This window comes from Puma concolor, chromosome A1 (genome assembly GCF_028749965.1).
Source record: "Puma concolor isolate L17-30 chromosome A1, mPumCon1.1.hap2, whole genome shotgun sequence".
Taxonomy (NCBI): domain Eukaryota; kingdom Metazoa; phylum Chordata; class Mammalia; order Carnivora; family Felidae; genus Puma; species Puma concolor.
The window spans coordinates 150370527-150387658 of record NC_141667.1 but is presented as its reverse complement, the minus strand read 5'-3'; positions in this window follow the sequence as shown (position 1 = coordinate 150387658).

Here is a 17132-nt window from a genome sequence, read left to right as displayed (position 1 = left end):
TACGCCCCCTAGGGCTATTCTTCGTGGAGTGTGGGGATTGGCTAGGAGTGAGGCAGGAAGTGGCTGTTGGTTGGGTAGGAGAGAAGGGGGAGGAACAGCAGCGGAATAGGGAACCACGGGCGCGCGCACCCTGGGGCGGGGCCGGTCTGGCACGCGTTCCCGCGCCCGGTTGTCCTGGTGCCTTAGTGGGCCAGTTGCCCGATGTTTCATTCCCGTATCTTTGGCTTCTTCTCCGCCGGTGCCTGGACCTAGAACCCAGGATGGGCATCCCGTTCACTTTGCTTAGGGGGCAAATGACAGCCGGCAGAAGTAGTGGGAGATCGGCTGAGCCTTTGGGAAGGGCCAGTTCCCAGAGGCAGCATGTGCGGGGATCAGATGGAACCCCTCACCGGCTTCTTTGGCCCGGCCTGAAGTTGACTGCACAGCTCTGGGTAACCAGGCACCACCGTTCCTGCAGAGTCATCTCTCTGGGCGCAGCAGCCTGCGGCCGCCTCCTTACCCAACACACAGTCCAGTATACTATAATCCAAGGTTATTTCCACTTTCAGTTTGTGATGTTTCCTTAAATAAGATTAAACATAAAGGCACAGAGACTGACGGCAGGATTGAGAGAAAAGGATAGTGCAATGGAAAGATTTCAGACACACCACAATTTTTATAACCCACTTTAATATGTTGAAGAAATGGAAATGGCCAATGGCTTTCCTAGACCTTTTTGGGTCCTGGTCTCTGACTTCCATTTGTTTGGATACCCAAAGGCTGAATCTTAGGATGGAAAAAAATTGGAATCAGTAGATGTATCACCTATCCCAAGAACCAGCATTATTTCCTCTTGCCACTTTTAAGGAGAAGAGAAGGGTCAGAGTTTGGTGTTTGCATAAACTTAATATTCTCCAATTCTTCACCCCCCAAATCTATGTAAGAGAATTTTATAATATAAATTATAATTTGTGCTCTGTCTCTCTCTCAAAAATAAATAAACACTAAAATTTTTTTTCAAAAAAGGAGTGTGCAGGGAGATGGTTTAGGTTTTAGATCTGGATTTTAGATTTAGTATGATTCCAGGGAGATCTGAAAGACTATGAGGCCATTTGGGAAACCAATTTTTGCAGTTGATTTAAGAGCAGGATTAGGGAATGGCAGGGTGTGTAGAAACACGAGCATTGAATGTTTGTTTGTTTTAATGTTTATTTATTTATCTTGAGAGAGAGAGAGAGAGAGAGAGAGAGAGAGAATCCCAAGCAGGCTCCACACTGTCATCAAGGAGACTGACACAGGGCTTGAGCTCAGGAGCTGTGACATCAGGACCTGAAAATCAAGATTCAGACGCTTAACCCACTGAGCCACCCAGGCACCCCAAGCATTTAATGTTAATGCTGAAAAATGGCCCAGTGGACTCAGGAGGCTAGGGAAAGAGAAGAATCAAAGCTAACGCTGAAAGTCTGAGCTTGGGTGACTGGAGGTGAACTGTAAAGGCCCTCAGAAGAGGGAATTCAAGCTTGGCTGAGCCTGAGGATCCTGTCTGGGCCCAAGACAGAGCGGGACAGGAGATCCTGCTAAGAGTCCTGATGTGGATTTTTTTTTTTTTTTTTTTTTTTGCCAAAGCTTAATGTTCTTCAAAGGACGAAGCAAAGGGCAAAACACTGAGGAATGAGATTTTTTTTTTCCAATTTGAAAGCAGTCACTATTGATTAACTGACCAGATTACACAAATCATCACTGTAGACACCTCAGTTCATCCTTCTACTAAGTTTGCCAGTCTGGTCCTCCCTGTTGCCAACATCTCCATCTTCTACAAAGTGGGTGGTCTTTCTCTTCATCCCACTCATGAAGAAGATAATTTGAAGGGCCACAAGGAATTGTTTGCTTCTTTGAAGTGTTTTCCAACAGTATATAGATCACCCGAATCAGAGTCTGCCAAGCAGATGATGCCATATTTACCAAGAGATGGAGCAATCCAAGTGTTATCTGTCAGGGTAATTTGCTCCTTGTTGATCTTTCCATAACACTTGTGGATCCATTCATTTTCTGACTTAAGGCTCATGTACTTCATATGCCAATATATGGTCCCACAAATGAAAGGTGAAAAGGAAGCTTTTATTTTTATTTTAACTGTTTTAATGTTAATTTATTTTTGACACAGAGAGAGACAGAGACAGAGCCCAAGCCAGGGAGGAGCAGAGAGGGAGCCACAGAATCTGAACCAGGCTCCAGGATCCGAGCTATCAGCAGACCCCAATGTGGGGCTTGAACTCATGGGGCTTGAACTCACCAACCTCGAGATCATGACCTGAGCCAAAGTCAGACGCTTAACCGACTAAGCCATCCAGGCGCCCCAAAAAGGAAGCTTTTAAATAACATATGTATATTAGTTTTCAAAAAAGAATCATATAAATGTGGGTGCCTGGCTGGCTCAGTCGGTACAGCATGTGACGCTTGATCTCAGGGTTGTGAGTTCAAGCCCCACAATGGGTATAGAACTTCTTAAAAAATCACATAAAAGTCTGCTTTTGTGTTTCATTTTTAAAAATAAAATATATGTTTGGGGAGCCTGGGTGGCTCAGTTGGTTGAGCATCGGACTTCGGCCCAGGTCATGATCTTGCAGTTAGCGAGTTCGAGCCCCGCGTGGGGCTCTGTGCTGACAGCTCAGAGCCTAGAGCCTGCTTCGAATTCTGTGTTTCCCTCTCTCTCTCTGCCCCTCCCCTGCTCATGCATGCTCTGTCCTCTCTCTCTCTCCCAAAAGTAAGCATTAAAAAAAATAGTTTTAAAAATAATAAAAATAAAAATAAATAAAATATATGTTTATGAGGCGCTTGGGTGGCTCAGTCAGTTAAGCGTCCGACTCTATTTCAGCTCACGTCATGATCTCATGGTTCCTGAAATCGAGCGCCGCCAGTGGGGCTCTGCACTGACAGTGTGGAACCTGCTTAGGATTCTCTCTCTCCTTCTCCCTCTGCTCCCCACCCAGCTCACAGTCTCTCTCTAAAACTTAAAACAGCTAAAAATAAAAATAAAAAATATGTTTCAAACGCACCATAAGCAAAATTGTTGAAAACTTCTGTCCTTCTGTGCTTCTTATGACTTAACTTGCCTCTCCACCTTACCTGCGAAGCCGCCCTCACCCTTGCTTACCCCCACCTTCCTTTGCCAGAAAGAGAAAGGGGGCACATAGCCAGAAGGAGCACTCTCCATTCCCATCCTGTTCTGTCTTGCTGGTTAGGCTAGTAATGATCATTTCTGTGCACCTACACTAATCTAGCAGTGTCAAATTGAGAAGGGAAAAAAAGTACATAAATAGAGTGCCTGGCTGACTAAGCCCATAGTGCATGCCACTCTTGATCTGGCAGTCATGAGTTCAAGTCCCACGTTGGGCGTAGAGTTTACTTTAAAAAAAAAGTGGGGTGTCTGGGTGGCTCAGTCCGACTTCAGCTGTAGTCATGATCTTGCAGTTTGAGAGTTCGAGCCCCACATTGAGCTCTGTGCTGACAGCTCAGAGGCTAGAGCCTGCTTCGGATTCTGTGTCTCCCTCTCTCTCCTTCACAAATAAATAAACATTAAAAAAAATGAAAAGAAAAAAAAGTACTGGGGTGCCTGAGTGGCTCAGTTGGTTAAGCCTCTGACTCTCAATTTCTGCTCAGGTCATGATCTCACAGTTTCATGAGTTCGAGCCCTGCATCAGGCTCTGCACTGACAGTGTGGAGCCCGCTTAGGATTCTGTCTCTGCCCACCCCAACCCCGCCGCCTCTCCCCTGCTTATGCACTCTCTCTCAAAATAAATAAATTGAAATTAAATAAAAAATTAAAATTCAACTTTATTGTACAGTTTCGTGATTTTGAGAAATGTACAGAACCATGTAACTACTATCATAGTGGAGATCTAGAACATTTCCATTACCCCAAAAGTTTCCTCTGAAGCTTTTTCTTTTCCCCTTAAACCAAATGTGGGGTGCCCTCTTCTGACACTAATTGTGATGTCTTTTTCTGACAACACTTCAGTCAATTCAATTCAATTCTGACATCAACTACCCAGAGTTAGTGTCAGACTTCACAGGTTTAAGGGTTCAGTCCCACAAGACTGCCCCCATTTCAGATGCCAGCTGCAAATAGGGCGCCCAGACTGCCACATGTCTGCCTGGTTGGCTACAAATTTAGGGGTTCCCATCAAAACCTTAGAGGAGAAAGCAGGAAAAGACCTCTCTGACCTCAGCCATAGCAATCTCTTCCTCGACACATCCCCAAAGGCAAGGGAATTAAAAGCAAAAGTGAATTACTGGGACCTTATGAAGATAAAAAGCTTCTGCACAGCAAAGGAAACAACCAACAAAACTAAAAGGCAACCAACGGAATGGGAAAAGATATTTGCAAATGACATATCGGACAAAGGGCTAGTATCCAAAATCTATAAAGAGCTCACCAAACTTCATACCCGAAAAACAAATAACCCAGTGAAGAAATGGGCAGAAAACATGAAAAGACACTTCTCTAAAGAAGACATCCGGATGGCCAATAGGCACATGAAAAGATGTTCAGCGTCGCTCCTCATCAGGGAAATACAAATCAAAACCACACTCAGATATCACCTCACGCCAGTCAGAGTGGCCAAAATGAACAAATCAGGAGACTATAGATGCTGGAGAGGATGTGGAGAAACGGGAACCCTCTTGCACTGTTGGTGGGAATGCAAATTGGTGCAGCCGCTCTGGAAAGCAGTGTGGAGGTTCCTCAGAAAATTGAAAATAGACCTACCCTATGACCCAGCAATAGCACTGCTAGGAATTTATCCAAGGGATACAGGAGTACTGATGCATAGGGGCACTTGTACCCCAATGTTTATAGCAGCACTCTCAACAATAGCCAAATTATGGAAAGAGCCTAAATGTCCATCAACTGATGAATGGATAAACAAATTGTGGTTTATATACACAATGGAATACTACGTGGCAATGAGAAAGAATGAAATATGGCCTTTTGTAGCAACGTGGATGGAACTGGAGAGTGTGATGCTAAGTGAAATAAGCCATACAGAGAAAGACAGATACCATATGGTTTCACTTTTATGTGGATCCTAAGAAACTTAACAGAAACCCATGGGGGAAGGGAAGGAAAAAAAAAAAAAAAAGAGGTTAGAGTGGGAGAGAGCCAAAACATAAGAGACTGTTAAAAACTGAGAACAAACTGAGGGTTGATGGGGGGTGGGAGGGAGGGGAGGGTGGGTGATGGGTATTGAGGAGGGCACCTTTTGGGATGAGCACTGGGTGTTGTATGGAAACCAATTTGACAATAAATTTCATATATTTAAAAAAAAAAACAAATTTAGGGGTTCCCATGATCACTCCTTGCTCAGGTTCAATAATTCACTAGAACAATTCACAGAACTCAGGACAGCATTTTTTTAAGTTGGTTTGTTTTGTTTTGTTTTTGGAATCTCTACACCCAATATGGGGGCTCAAACTCGCAATTCTGAGATCGAGAGTTACCTGCTCTTCCGGCTGAGCCAGCCAGGTGTCCCCAGTACTACTACTGGTTTAGTAAAAAGGATTCAACTCAGGCACAGCCAAATGGAGGAGATACAGGAGACAAAGTATGGGGAGATAGGGTGTGTGTGGAGTTTCCATGCTCTCTCTAGGGGAAGCTCCCTCTAGGCATGCCAAACCCCCTGCCCTTGGATGTGTTAACCTAGCCACAAGCACTCTGAACACCATTACTTAAGGTTTTTTATGGAGGTCCCATAACACAGGCATGATTATTGAAATCATTGACCATCGGTGACTGCACTCGATCTCCAGGACTTCTTCCCTTCCTAGAGGTCCAGAGTGGAGTTGAAAATTCCAACCCTTGGGGCCCCTGGGTGGCTCAGTTGGTTAAGCGTCTGACTCTTGATTTTGGCTCAGATCATGATCTCACGTTTAATGGGACCAAGCCCCACATCAGGCTCTGTAATGATGGTGCAGAGCCTGCTTGGGATAATCTGTCTCCCTCTCTCTCTGCCCCTCGTCCACTTATGCACACGTGCACGCACTTTCTCACATGCGCATGTACTCAAATAAACTGAAAAAAAAAAATAAAAAGAAAATTCCCACCCTCTAATCTCTTGGTTTGGTTCTTCTAGCAACCAGTCTCTAACCTGAAGCTGTCTAGGGGTCCACCAATAATCACCATATTAGCATAACCTCAGGTGTGGTTATGAGGATTATTAAGGGGTTATTATGAATAACAAAAGACACTCCTATCACTCAGGAAGCTCCAAGGGTTTTAGGAGCTCTGCACCAGGAATCCAGAACAAGCACTAATTTTTTACTATACTACCTTTCCCGTGTACCTATTCCCAGTCCATCCCTACACCAGCTTCAGGCAAAAGCTGATTTGATTTCAGTTACTATAGACTTGTCTTTTCTAGAGCTTCATATAAATAGAATCATATGGTATATAGTGTTTTGTGTCCGGCTTCTTTCACTCAACAGATTGTCTTGAGATCTTCATGTATACAGTTAACATTTATCACTACTTTGTTCCTTTTAATTGTTGAGTAGTATTCCATTGTATGAGCATGCCACAGTTCATTTATCCACTCACCAAGCAACAGACACGTGGGCTGTTTCCAGTTTGGGGCTAGAGTGTCTAAATGGCTATGGACTCTTTGTACAGATGTATGTTTTAATGTTCTCTTACTAACCTACCATCTTCATTTTTTCTTGGGTTACTACCACAATTCGTACTTTCATCTTCCTGTTGCCTCCTGAGAAAGACTGTGAGGTAAAGTTTTGTTGAAATCTTGCACATCAAAAATGTCTTATAGGGGCACCTGGGTGGCTTAGTCAGTTGAGTGTCTGACTTTGGCTCAGGTCATGATCTCACGGCTCATGAGTTTGAGCCCCATGTCAAGCTCTGTCCTGACAGCTCAGAGCCAGGAGCCTGCTTGGGATTCTGTGTCTCCCTCTTTCTCTGCCTCTCCCCCACTCGTGCTCTGTCTCTGTCTCTCAAAAATAAATAAACGTTAAAAAATTTTAAGTCATATAGAAAATAATAAATGAAAAAAGTAAAAATGTCTTTATTCTACCTTTACATTATTTTTTTAAACTTGATTGAAGTATAATTCACACACCATAAAGATTATCCAATGTAAATAAATGATCTTTAGTAAATTTATAGAATTATAAAACCATTATCATAATCCAATTTTAGGATATCTCAGCCACCAAAAACTGCCCTTGTGCCTGTTTGCCCAGCCAACCCCAGGTAGCCACTGAACTGCTTTCTCCCTCTATTGATTTCCCTTTTCAAGATATTTCATACAAGTGGAATCACACAACATGTAGTTTTTTTGTATCTGACTTCTTTCTCATAGCATAATGTTTTTGCAGTTCATTTGCCTAGTAGCGTGTATCAGGAATTCATTCCTTTTCATTGGTGAATAATATTCCATTGCATGGATATACCACCTTTTGTCTCTCCGTCGAACAGTTCATGTGCATTTAGATTTCTTCCAGGTTTGAGCTATAATGAGTAATGCTGCCATGAATGTTTGTATATAAGTTTTTATACACACATTTCTTTTTCTCTTGGGTACTACATAGAACTGCTAGCTTAAGTGGTAAATGTATACTGAACTTTTGAAGAAATTGCCAAATTGCTTTCCAAAGTAGCTGTTCTTTTTCACAGTCCCATGTAGGAGGGCTTCAGTTCTTCACATCACTGCCAACATGTGCTATTGTCTGTCTTTTTTATTATAGCCGTTCTTGTGGGTGTGTCGTAGTGTCTCGCTGTGGTTTGTTCCAAATCCAGTGAGCCCCCTCTGGCAGTGAAGCTGTTGGATGGCATAGCCTGACCAGTCATGGGCTGCTGCCGAGCTGACAAGTGTGGGGGAATGTGAGCAGCCCCAGGCCAGAGTGCCACAGACTCTTACTGTTCTCACCCAGAGTTCAGTGGCTTTTCATGGATAAATTCTTTTCAATTTCTTATTTGCTTTTGGTCAATTTCCAGAACCCTAACTGGTTTTTTAGATTTCTTTTTTTTCTCCAGTTATTTTTTAAATTTATTTAAATTTTTTATTTAATTTATTTTTTAAATTTACATCCAAGTTAGCATATAGTGCAACAATGATTTCCGGAGTAGATTCCTTAATGCCCGTTCCCTATTTAGCCCATCCCTCCTCCCACAACCCTCCAGTGACCCTCTGTTTGTTCTCCATATAAGTCTCCTATATTTTGTCCCCTTCCCTGTTTTTATATTATTTTTCCTTCCCTTGTGTTCATCTGTTCTGTGCCTTAAAGTCCTCATATGAGTGTAGTCATATGATATTTGTCTTTCTCTGACTAATTTCACTTAGCATAATACCCTCCACATAGTTGAAAATGGCAAGATTTCATTCTTTTTGATTGCTGAGTAATACTCCATTGCATATATATACCACATCTTCTTTATCCATTCATCCATCAATGGACATTTGAGCTCTTTCCATACTTTGGCTATTGTTGATAGTGCTGTTACATTGGGGTGCATGTGCCCCTTTGAAACAGCATACCTGTATCCCTTGGATAAATACCTAGTAGTACAATTGCTGGGTTGTAGGGTAGTTCCATTTTTAACTTTTTGAGAAACCTCCATACTGTTTTCCAGAGTGGCTGCACCAGTTTGCATTCCCACCAGCAATACAAAAGAGGTCCTCTCTCTCCGTATCCTAGCCAACATCTATTGTTGCCTGAGTTGTTAATGTGAGTCATTCTGACAGGCGTAAGGTGGTATCTCATTGTGGTTTTGATTTGTATTTCCTGGATGATGAGCGATGCTGCGCATTTTTTTCATGTGTCGATTGGCCATCTGGATGTCTTCTTTGGAGAAGTGTCTATTCATGTCTTTTGCCCATTTCTTCACTGGATTATTTGTTTTTTGGGTGTTGAGTTTGATAGGTTCTTTATAGATCTTGGATACTAACCCTTTATCTGATATGTTGTTTGCAAGTTTCTTCTCCCATTCCGTCACTTGCCTTTTAGTTTTGCTGATTGTTTCCTTCGCTGTGCAGAAGCTTTTATTTTGAAGAGGTCCCAATAGTTCATTTTTGCTTTTGTTTCCCTTGCCTCTGGAGATGTGTTGAGTAAGAAGTTGCTGCGGCTTAGGTCAAAGAGGTTTTTGCCTGCTGTCTCCTTGAGGATTTTGATAGCTTCCTGTCTTACATTTAGGTCTTTCATTCATTTTGAGTTTGTTTTTGTGTATGGTGTAAGAAAGTGGTCCAGGTTCATTCTTCTGCCTGTCACTGTCCAGTTTTCCCACCACTTGCTGAAGAGACTGTCTTTATTCCATTGAATATTCTTTCCTGCTTCATCAAAGATTAGTTGGCCATATGTTTGTGGGTCCATTTCTGGGTTCTTATTCTGTTTTTTTTTTCCCTCCAGTTTTATCACTGTTTGGTGGGGGAGAGAATTTGCTGATCTCCTCACTTCACCGGAATGCCACCCTCATAGACTTTTAGTTGAATATTTTTCCTCTGTATGTCTTCTCCAGACATTTGTTTATTTCTGTTTGCTTGTGTTGGTCTCTATGTTCTACATTGCAAGGGACATTTGCCTTGTCTGCACATTGGAATCACTTGGGCATCTTTTCAAATCCCAGTGCCCAACTGCAGCCCCAGAAGATTACATCAGAATCAGATGGCTAGACATCTGAGATTCAAAATAGTTATAAGCCATTGAAAAATAAAAACATCAACAAAGTTTTAAAAAGAAAAAATAGAAATTAATAAAGTATAAAGAAAAAAAACCTAGAGGTGCCCAGCCGGCTCAGTTGAAAGAGTATGTGACTCTTGATCTCAGGGTCATGAGTGCAAGCCATGGGTGTAGAGGTTACTTAAAAATAGATAGACCTTTGGGGCACATGGATGGCTCAGTCGGTTAAGCTCTTGACTTCGGCTCAGGTCATGATCTCAAAGTTCCTGAGTTTGAGCCCTACATCAGGCTCTCTGCTGTCAGCATGGAGCCCACTTCAGATCCTCTGTCTCCTTCTCTCCCTGCCCCTCCCCCCACTCCTGCACTTGTGCTGTCTCTCTTTCAAAAATAAACATTAAAAAATAATGCGCCTGGGTGGCTCAGTAGGTTAAGCATCTGACTCTTGATTTCGGCTCAGGTCATGATCGCATGGTTGGTGAGTTTGAGCCCTGCGTTAGGCTCTATGCTGGCAGTGCTGAGACTGGTTGGGATTCTCCCTCTCTCCCTCTCTCTGCCCCACCCCTGCTCATGCTCTCTTTCTCTCAGAGTAAATAACTAAACTTAAAAAAAATTAAGCTTTTTAAAATAAAATAATAAAATTAATAAATAAACTTTTTTTTTTTTTTTTTTGGAGAGCACAAGCGGGGGATGGGGACAGAGAGGGAGGACAAAGGATCTGAAGCCTCCTCCACACTGACAGGCTGATAGCAGTGAGTCTGATATGGGGCTCAAACCCATGAACTGCGAGATCATGACCTGACACTCAACCAACTCAGCCACCCAGGTGTCCCAATAAATAAACTTTTAAAATAAAAACAACCCCTACTCTCTCCTATGTTTCCTCTTTACTCACACCACTACCATGCTCATACTTCTGACACTAGATGTGTGGGAGTTTTCCCCATACCACACAATTCTGCGACATTAGCTGGCTGTCCTACAATTTAATTCAATTCTGACATCATCTACCTGGAGATCGCTACTGTCAGATCCCACCGGTTAAGGGCTCAGTCCATAAGACTGACCACACTTCAGATGCCAATCACAAGGAGTAGGTCCCCAGGTTACCCACAATGCCTGTCCAACTTGGCTCCAGATCAGGGGTTCTCATGATCCCCTCCCCTTGGATTTGGTTATTTGCTAGAACAGCTCCCAGAACTCAGGGAAACCCTTATTTATGTTTACCAGCTTATTAAAGGATATGATGAAGGATATAGATGAACAACCAGATGAAAGGATACATTGGCTGAGGTCTAGGAGGGCTCAGAGCAAAGGCATTTCCATCCTATGCCATTGTGGGGGAGTCATCCTTCTGGCACATGAATGAGTTCACCAACCTGAATCCCACATTTTGGGGATTTTTATAGAGGTTTCATCACGTAGGCATGATCCATCATTAACTCCATTTCCAGCCCTTCTTCCCTTTCTGGAGAATGGCGATGCAGCTGAAAATTCCAAGCTTCTAATCATGGCTTGGTCTTTCTGGTGACCAGCCTCCATACAGGGGCCCACCAAGAGTCATCTCAGTAGAACAAAAGACACTGCTATTACCAGGAAATTTCAAGGGATTTGGAAACTCTGTATCAAGAATAAGGGTCAGGGTACCTCCTGGCTCAGAGGTTTAAGCGTCCAACTCTTGATTTCAGCTTAGGTCATGATCCCATAATCCTGGGATCGAGCCCCAGGTCAGGCTCCACACTGAGCAGGCAGACTGCTTAAGATTCTCTCTCTCTCCCTCTGCCCCCCTCTGCCCCACTCACATGCATGCATGCATGCACACACACTCTCTCTCAAATAAAAAAATGTTCTTAATTAAATAAATTAAAAAAATAAGGGTCAAAGACCAAATATTAGAGCAAAGCATACTTAGTGGTACTCTTATCACTTAGGAAATTAAAAGGGTTTTATTATTTTTTTAATGTTTATTTATTTGAGAGAGAGAGAGAGAGAGAGAGAGAACATGAGTAGGGGAGGGGCAGAGAGAGAGGAGAGAGAGAGAATCCCAAATAGGCTCTGCAGCTGTCAGCAAGGAGCCCGATGTGGGGCTTGAACTCATGAACTGTGAGATCGTGACCTGAGTCAATGTCAAGTCAGACGCTTAACCCACTGAGCCACCCAAGTGCCCCTAGAAGGTTTTTAGAAGTCCTGTGTCAGGAATTTGGGGGGTGGGGTACAGACAGTATATACATTTTCTATTATTTCATGATACCAACAGAAGAGAAGGAACACCTCTTGCTTATAATAGAATGCTTAGGGCCTCCTGACAAATATGAAGTGAGCCCTAGGCTCCGTGCTGTCAGCACAGAACCTGAAGCAGGGCGCAAACTTAGGAACATGAGATCATGACCTGAGCTGAGATCAAGAGTTGGACACTCAACCAACTGAGCTACCCAGGCGCCCCCTCAAATTAACATTTAAATAGGACAACAAAAAATGTTTTTTTTTTTTTCTGCTGAAAATAAGCACTATGTGGCCTGTGATCTGGTCCCAATTGCCCTCAAGACAGATGTTTTAAATAAAGCTCAGCTGGCACATGTTCTGTGCAATGATATGATGCACATTCTCAGCCTACTTTTGACTCTTCAGAAAGACTTTGATATCTTCCACTCCCCAGCGGAGCTCAGCGTTCCCATGTCTGCCTGCTTGCCTTGCCCACTCCTTAGCCTCCTCCACTCAGGCCTAGATGCAGACTCAGGTTTGGTGGTGCTTCCTGGTTACAATGCGGTTATCTAGAGCAGATAGAACATGCATTAGCATTTTTCCAGTTTTTTTTTATTAAAACAGAAAATTCAAACATTTTTTCATATAGAGGACTTGCAGATTCCAAAGAACATGCGTGATGGGGTGCCTGGGTGGCTCAGTCGGTTGTGTCCAACTCTTGGTTTTGGCTCAGGTCTTGATCTCACAGTTTGTGGTTTCAAGCCCCGCATGGGGCTCTGTGCTGACAGCTCAGAGCCTGGAGTCTGCTTCAGATTCTGTGTCTCCTTCTCTCTCTGCCCCTCCCCTGCTCTCTCTCTCTCTCTCTCTCTCTCTCTCTCGAAAATAAATCTTGAAAACAAAAACAAAGACCATGGATGAGACTAATTTTAAGGCACAATGGCTTCAGAGCAGCATGGGAAAGAGGGCAGGAGTATAGCCACCTTTAAACCACTACCCTGGCCTGCCCTGCGTGCTACACCCACGCAGTTTCTTTAGTGAAGAAACTAAAGAAGAAAAAGCCCAGGGCGTCTGGGTGGCTCAGTCAGTTAAGCATCCAACTTCAGGTCAGGTCATGATCTCACAGTTTGTGGGGTTGAGCCCTGCGTTGGGCTCTCTGCTGTCAGCACAGAGCGTGTTTTGGATCCTCTGTCCTCCCCTCCGTCTGCCCCTCCCCTGCTCACTCACTCCCTCTCAAAAATAAATAAACATTAAAAAAAAAAAAAGATGAAAAAGCCCAAGGGAAGGATAAGCCACAGAGCAGATGGGCATTCTTTCCTGCTTAATTTGCTCTTCCATAAAAAGGCACCTTGCAGAAAAGGGAGCAAATAACCAAATATACAAAAAATGGAGGTGCCAAATGAAGCTTGTGCATTCTTTATAACGATGTTCTTGTGTTCTGTACCATCTGAATGACTTTTATCAAGTTTTATACAGATGCAGAATTCTTTTTTTGTACGGTATGTTGGCACAGAGAACGCCTCATTGTTTTGGGGAAGGGCAAATGTCACACTAACAGAGTTATCTCAGGAACCAAGTGAAATAGCCACAGGGCTGAAAACAAGAGTTTGTGTCCTTGGTTTTGGGAGTATTCTTCTCAGTTGCCAAGAGAAGGGATTCACTGACATTCACAGCCACTGTGGCATTTGCCTGTGGTGTGAGGAAACAAAAATTCATTTTTTAGGTCCTCTTCTCCATTCCTTTGTGCCCTTAGAATGAACTTTATGTCCTTAAACTCAGACGTGTTGGTACCTAGCACTCCTTTCCTTGGGGGCTCCAGGTCTGGTCTTTTCAGGGATGACATGGGCACTGAGTTCCCTAAAAAAGCCAGGAAGCAATGTTTTTTTTTTTTTATTGTGGACCTTAAATTCTGCAGTTTTCATGACATTTCCTCAAAATCAAGGTCTGCTTGTGAAAGGAGTTAACATGTTAATTGTTCCTCATTTATCTAAACTTCTCCCATTTAAATAATCAAGTAAAAATTTCCTTGGGTTTTAGGGTGCCTTGGTGGCTCAGTTGGTTGAACATCTGACTCTTGATTTTGGCTCAGGTCATGATCTCATGGTTCCTAAGATGAACCTCTGAGCTGGGCTATGCGCTGACAGCATGGAGCCTACCTAGATTCTCTCTCCCTCTCTGTCTGCCCCTCCCCCTCCTCTCTCTGCCCTTCCCCTGTGCACGCGTGTGGGCACACTCTCAAAATAAACATTAAAAACAATAATAAAAATAAAAGGTATCATGGGGCGCCTGGGTGACTCAGTCAGTTAAGCGGCCCACTTTGGCTCAGGTCATGATCTCACGGCCCGTGGTTTTGAGCCCTGCGTCGGGCTCTGTGCTGATAGCTGGGAGCCTGTAGCCTGCTTCAGATTCTGTGTCTCCCTCTCTCTCTGCTCCTCCCCTACCCATGCTCTGTCTCTCTCTCTGAAAAATGAATAAATGTTAAAAAAAAAAGTATTAAAGCCCATTTATTTTAGGAAAAACATTACTTAAACCTTTTGAACTTTCAGAAAAATCTACATGTTTCTGAACATGGGCTCAATTTTAAGTTCTACCTTAGTGTAATATTTGTTTCAGAAGTGAGACAATGAATATGTTATTGAGCCATAGGGGGAAAAAACCTCCTGATCTTAATGTGTATCAACAGCCATCAAACACATTCATATTCGGGGCCCCTGGGTGACTCAGTTGGTTAAGCATCAGACTCTTGAACTGTGAGATCAAGCCCTGAGTCGAGGTCTGAGATAACAGTCTGATAGGGATTCTTGGGATCCTCTCTGGGGATTCTCTCTCCCTCTCTCTCTGCCTCTCCCCTGCTCTCTATCAGTCTCTCTCTCAAAATAAATAAATAAACTTAAAGAGAAGACTTGCTTGGGTTTTATAGCTTTCCCCTTTTTGCAAGGAAATAAGGGAAATTGAAAGTTTCTGTATACCATGGCCACCCATGACCTGCATGAAATGCTGAGATTGTTAATGAAAATTAGCCTTAATAATATCGATACAATTTGGAGAGAGATACAGAGAGAATGAATCACTGGCTTGATTAAAATATTCCTGGGCTCTGATTCCATGTCCATCAGACAACCTTCTGAGGGCTGATTTGAGCTCTCAAGTGTCCTCGTGATAGGAAGAGAGAGCTTTGAACAGTGAGCATGAGGGTTTATTTGTGGAAACTGACATTCTAATTCTAAAATTAGGATGGAAATTCAATTATATAGAATTCCAAAGGACCTAGAAAACCAAAGCGATCTTTAAAGAACATTGTTGGAAGATATGTACTACCAGATATGAAGACTTACAATAATTAAGCTATAATAATTAAGAAAATATGGTATTGGTACAAGAATAAAGATCAATGGAAGAGAACAGAGAGCCCAGAAACAGACATTTGGACATAGTCACATGATGAACAAGAGATGGGACTGCAACTAGGGAGGAAAGACTAGTCTTTCTATCATTGGTGCTAGGTCAAATTGACATCTATATGGAAAAAAAATCAATTCTCATCTCACACTGTACACAAAAATTAACTCAAAATGTAGCACAGACCTAAATGTAAAGCCAAAACCACAAAACCTCCAGAAGAAAACAGAGGAGAAAATCTTAGTGACCTTAGGTTTGGCAAAGAATTCTTTTTTTTTTTGGCAAAGAATTCTTAAATAGGACACAAAAAGAATGAAACAAGAGAAGAAACTTGATAAGCTGGACTTTATAAAATTAAAAACTTTTACTTTGAGGGGCGCCTAGGTGGCTTAGTCCGTTAAGCGTCCGACTTCAGCTCAGGTCATGATCTCATGGTTTGTAAGTTCAAGCCCCATGTTGGGTTCTGTGCTGACAGCTCAGAGCCTGGAGCCTGCTTCAGATTCTGTCTCCCTCTCTCTCTGTGCCTCCCCCACTGCTTGTGCTCTGTCTCTCTCTCTTTCAAAAATAAACATTAAAAAACTTAAAATAAGGGGAGCCTGGGTGGCTCAGTCGGTTGAGCATCCGACTTCGGCTCAGGTCATGATCTCACGGTTCGTGGGTTCGAGCCCTGCGTCGGGCTCTGTGCTGATGTTCAGAGCCTGGAGCCTGTTTCTGATTCTGTCTCCCTCTCTCTCTGTGCCTCCCCCACTGCTTGTGCTCTGTCTCTCTCTCTTTCAAAAATAAACATTAAAAAACTTAAAATAAGGGGAGCCTGGGTGGCTCAGTCGGTTGAGCATCCGACTTCGGCTCAGGTCATGATCTCACGGTTCGTGGGTTCGAGCCCTGCGTCGGGCTCTGTGCTGATGTTCAGAGCCTGGAGCCTGCTTCAGATTCTGTCTCCCTCTCTCTCTGTGCCTCCCCCACTGCTTGTGCTCTGTCTCTCTCTCTTTCAAAAATAAACATTAAAAAACTTAAAATAAGGGGAGCCTGGGTGGCTCAGTCGGTTGAGCATCCGACTTCGGCTCAGGTCATGATCTCACGGTTCATGGGTTCGAGCCCTGCGTCGGGCTCTGTGCTGATGTTCAGAGCCTGGAGCCTGTTTCTGATTCTGTCTCCCTCTCTCTCTGCCCCTCCCCTGTTCATGCTGTCTTTGTCTCGAGAATAAATAAACATTAAAAAAATTTTTTAATTAAAATAAATAAATGTCATTTATTGTCAATTATACCTTAATAAAACTGTTCAAGAAGAAACTTTCCCAGGAGGTGACACTACCTGCTTGCTCTCCTCCAGGATGTGAGCTTCTCTGGAGCTGGGTCCAACTCCCTGGAGGGCCATGCAGGAGGCTGAATTAATGGGGAGGCCTGTGGAAGAGGCCCTTGAGGTCAGGAATGCCAAGCTAGGTGATGGCAGTCAACTTGGGCGTGCTTGGCAGGTAATACCTTCCATTTTCCCAACACATGGTGCTTGTCCTTCAAACAGGCCCAGCTCATCCCTGCCTCCAGCCCCCAATCTTCATGTAGCTGAGATGTCCTCATCATTTAGGTCTTAGCATGGATCTCAAGTACCTTTACTGAACACCATGTCCTCAGGTCATTTTCTGTATTTCTCTATTTTCTTTTCCTTTTTTTTTCCCCATTGTATGCACCACAATTAAATTCTTTCTTTCTTTCTTTCTTTCTTTCTTTCTTTCTTTCTGGGGGGAGCACAAGTAGGGGAGGGGCAGAGAGAGGGGGACAGAGGATCCGAAGTGGGCTCTGCACTGACAGGCTGACAGCAGTAAGCCTGAAGTGGGGCTCGAACTCACAAACTGTGAGATCATGACCTGAGCTGAAGTCAGA